Source organism: Amblyomma maculatum, chromosome 5 (genome assembly GCF_055883805.1).
Source record: "Amblyomma maculatum isolate TAMU_Amacu chromosome 5, ASM5588380v1, whole genome shotgun sequence".
NCBI lineage: Eukaryota > Metazoa > Arthropoda > Arachnida > Ixodida > Ixodidae > Amblyomma > Amblyomma maculatum.
The window spans coordinates 99,401,748-99,406,466 of record NC_139348.1 but is presented as its reverse complement, the minus strand read 5'-3'; the positions used below and the strand labels follow the sequence as shown (position 1 = coordinate 99,406,466).

Here is a 4,719-nt window from a genome sequence, read left to right as displayed (position 1 = left end):
ACTTTTGTGTGAGTCAACCACTACGGCTGCTGCTGCGGGCGATTTATGCTCGTCATCATCATCATCAGCAGCAGCAGCAGCAGCAGCAGCCTGAATATACCCACTGCAGGGCGAAAGCCTCTCCCATATTTCTCCACTTAACCCGGTTCTGTGCTAGCTGCATCCACTTGACCCCTGCGAACTTCTTAATCTCATCCGCCCACCTAACGTTCTGCCGCCCCGTGCTACGCTTTCCTTCCCTTGGAATCCAGTTTGCTACCCTCAGCGACCATCGGTTATCCTCTCTTCGCACTACATGTCCTGCCCATGTTCATTTCTTCTTAATTTCTACTAGAATGTCGGTAACTTGAGTTATTTCTCTGACCCACTCTGCACGCTTTCTATCTCTTAATGTTACCCCTACCATTTTTCGTTCCATAGCCCTCTCGGTTGTCCTCAACTTAAGTAGAACTCTCTTCGTTCGCCTCCACGTTTCAGCCCCATATGTGAGTACAGGCAAGATGCAACTGTTGTATACTTTCCTCTTGAGCGCTACCGATAAGGTGCTAGTCATAGTCTGCGAGTGCTTGCCAAATGCGCTCCATCTCAATCTTATTCTTCTTGTTATTTCTGTATGCTCGTGTAGAGTGGCATCTGCATATAGAATTTTCGGACTCCGTTCCACTTAGCGCCTAATGTAATTCACTCTTGTTTTTCTTCTGCCTTGGTTGTGGACTGAAGACATGTTCTTTGGGAGTGGTGCCACATGTACTGTCTCCCGGTATGAAATAGGAATGCTATGTTTTGACTGGATGGCTTGCAGGTCCTCATTCATAGTGAAGACTAAATGAAGTCGTCACGGTGCATCTTTGAGCTGGAGGTTGATGCCCGCGTGCTCGGTTAGAGACGCTCCGTATAAAATTCATTGTCGCTCATAATGATGCGGTGCTTGCATAAGTGTGGCACGTTAATAAGCTAAAACCATTTCAGAAGGTGACCCAGACCTCTTGGGAAAATGGCACGCTTTCTTATGCCGCCCCGTAAGGCGAGTGATTTATGTCGAGCTCTAAATAGTGACAGGCTTCCACGGCTCGGTCAAAGAAATCTTAAATTGATGAATGGTTCTAATAGCCTATCGCTCATATGCCCAGCATGAGTGCATTGCTTAGGTATTGTGCGAACCGTCAAACTTCGTCAGCGGCATTTTTTTCCAGCGCTCTCCTACATATTTTGAAATTTGGATTTCATAGTTGTTTACGGACCAAGCTGTTCGTAACAAAACTTCATCCAGTGGAAAATAAGGAAAAACAGCTTATACTAAGCCTAAAAATTCACATGGGGTTGTGAGCGCTGTCAGAGCCTGTTACAGTCCTTAAGCCTCTGTTACGAACTGATAATCCAGTGGGTTAACAGCGTCAATGAAGACGATATTGTCAGCATTTGTCCTGACAAATACCCATAAATCTGCAGTTCTCCTTTTAAGCCTAAACTTTGGTACCTTCGTTGGTCTTCGACACTGAGGGTACTGATAAGTATTGCACTGCCACGCGTCAGCTGGAGGTGATCACCTCCAGTCACTTCGATAAGGTTACACAAGAGTTTCCACGCGTTATGCCACGTTTTTCTGGAATAGGCAGGAACACTGAAGAAAGGCAGAATGCTACTAATATAATGATTCATAAAGCGCGGTCCTCAGAACGTAAAACTAGACTCTAGTCCTTGCCGCTCTTCTGTGATTTCCGGCATTCAAAACGAAGTAACGAATAGACAGCGCCACCAGCTTATAGTAGACTGTTTATTTTAAAAGGGCATAAGGGCATTCCGTTTGGAGAGAATACAGGTGCTATCTTCGACAGCACATGCCCTCGGAAAACCAGAGCAGAAGCTTGGCCGGAATACACGATTTAGGAGATGGACTCCTACATAGTGTCAACATGGTCGACTCTTGCTTCGGATTCAGGGGAGCTCCGCTCCTCGCCCCAGTACGATGCACCGACAAGTGACTGCATCAGAACCGCTGGAACAGCAGAAAGCAAATCCGTTTTTTTTTTTTTGGCGCACCACTGCATTGTGTTTGTAATGCACTTGATACTCTGTACTACATATCGTGTGTGAAGTTGCTTCACTTACACAGAGTGCAGCTGTCAGAGAATATTTTGCATTTTGATATCAACCGGCCCTCATAAAACACCCAGCAGGAGAGAACAATTATATTACGAATTTACAGTGGTCAACGTGCGTCATGACTAACTTGCACAAATCAGAGACTTAGCAATTTTGTAATAAATTACGTTGCACTATCAATTAACTAGTACCATATAACGAGTGTTCGGAATATTCAAATGAACTCCAGAGATACCTTCTCGAATAAACGTTCTAATCAAGAGAAATCCGTTTGGAAAAAAAATGCACGTTGCTGAACATATCAAAACAAATGAGTTGACTGCATGTTGTTCTTAACTTGTTTTAGACTGCACCTAACTGTCGCTCTTTTCTTCATTGACAGCAGAATTTTCTTCGTTAATGCGGGAAGCAGCAGTTCGTTGTTCTTCATATTGAGAAATATTTGTGCCGAATGTTATGTAGTAGACTTAACGCGCCTTAATTTACGTGATATTCCGTGACAATCTTACTAGGATCACAAACGGTTTTACAATAATAGTACACATACGCGAAAAGCTGCGCATTGCGTGCTTTGCCAATAAGCGCTGCGGCTGCCGCCAAATAGCGTACGCAGCATGCGCCTGAAATTTGTGTATACTCTGTGATTTTTTTTTAAATTTTCTGATATCAGACAGACAGAAAAGTTCAAACTTATTTGGCATGGGTAATTGTGTCCTTTGAAGGAGTTCGTACATTTCGTCGTTGCGTGTTAGGAAAGAACCATGCTCCACGACTAGCACTTTTCATGCGATTTAGGTTGGAGAAGGAGGAATTTTCGAACAGCTTCTTTTCCAGCAAGCCCCTTTTGCGGCCCAGCTGTAGGTTTCTCTGTTGTTTCTGGTTTTATTGTCGCGTATTCTTGGATAATTAACAATATTAGTTTAAACACAAAGTATCTCAGACGCATACCTGAGAGCAAAGCCCCCATAAATATGTATCTTGAAAGACCAGCCATGGCAATGAGTCCTGCAAGAAAAAAGAACATAACATAAATTTGTAAACGTTTTCAACCCTGTGTGTTTAGTTATCTATAGAAGTACCATCATGATGTAGATTGTTATCTGAACTGATTATGAAGGACAGTGCTTCCGGCCAAGACTTCAAATTGCCACGTATCTGTTGCTATGCAGAAAAATTTTATTCTAAAATACAAGGCGATTTTTATATCCGTGTATTAGTTACTACGGCAACTGTGAATTATTGTCGTTAAATATGAAAGCAGGAAAATTGACCTTTATTGAACAGAACACAGACAATGCAAGAGATTATATGGGATCTGGTTTGAAAGGGTGATATGTAAATTCGTCAAGTTAGACTTTGCCTCCTAATCTTCTCCAGGGTGAGGTGAAAAGATGGCCGCTTTTTGTATTGTACTATGATATCTGGAAATATTTGAAATTTACCTCCTGTGAAATTGGCTATTCATCTCTAAGTACATGATAAAAAAAATGGACTGCTATATTTCTTACGACATTCTTCTATTCCTTGCTGATGGCAAAAATGAGTAACCATAAGTTAAAGTTTATGATGGGCGAAACGTTTCAGCGAGACAGATGATTTTTAGATAAAACACTGCTACAGCTAAGCATAGTGGCTTATCGCATCATTCGTTGTGAGTTGACAGAGAGTCAAGTATACAGCTCGTCCGCCCAACCAGGCTGTTAAGGAAACGACCCGCGGTCAACGCTGTAGGTCCGGTTCCGAGAAATCTTTCAGGAAACCTGTGCCATGACAAATGGCGGTGATGGCGAAGGGAATGCGACGCTGACATCAGTATTCGGTAAGTATGCTTGGTCTTATCTGCCAATTGGCGGTATTGCTCTTTAACGAGGAAGCGAAAACCACTAAACGCACGTAGCGCAGCATCCGGTTATCGGTCGGGCCCACATCAAAAGACTGGCGGATCATTGTTGTGAGCGGGAGGAAGGTCGGCAGGAACACCTTTAAGGTTGGATTGTTTACGGAACGGAAGGGATAAGCTGGCCCGCATGTCGACACGGCTAATTCTAAACTGCTGTAGCGAGAAGCATTGCAATGATACACCTATATAGGTGCCTGGATTCGTGCGTTGTGGAGCACTCACATTCTCGCGCAGCAACGGCTTCTGCTTTACTGGTTGTTCTGGAATGTCCATTAAATCTGAAGAAATGCATTTTTACACAGCAAAATATCGCCCGGTTGGAATCAATCATCAATATCAAGGAGCCGGCTACAGCAGCAACGATTTCTCTCAGCGGGGCGTCCTTGCTAAATAGGTTCGGTAAAATTTATAGATGGAAACGCTTCCGATCGAAAAAAGATTATACGCAGTAGTAAGACTTACCCAAGGGTTGTAGCGTTGCTATATGACTTCACACAAGAGCTGTGTACTGAACTGCTGCCAGTGCAGCTAAGTTTATATATCCCAAAAACCTGGGCTCAGTCATGATTGGAATGAAAAAGAAAAATTAATTAAAGTTTACTGACACCGCAAGTCATGATTGCATTCGTGTAAGTAAAAAGAGGCGGGCAGATTGAAAATAGGGCATTGTGAAAGCTATTTTGATATACTGCTGCTTCAGACAATCGAAAATCTGA

At 43.1% G+C, this 4,719-nt stretch overlaps 1 long non-coding RNA gene across 1 annotated transcript; it reads right to left on the bottom strand.

Moving 5' to 3' along the window:
* Window positions 1–1,760: 1,760 nt before the first annotated feature.
* Window positions 1,761–4,513, bottom strand: LOC146188999 (uncharacterized). Its single transcript, XR_014707619.1, has 3 exons — window positions 4,466–4,513; window positions 3,052–3,108; window positions 1,761–1,996 (listed from the first exon to the last, which is right to left on the bottom strand). It is a non-coding gene; the product is annotated as an uncharacterized LOC146188999 (long non-coding RNA).
* Between the last annotated feature and the right edge of the window lie 206 nt (window positions 4,514–4,719).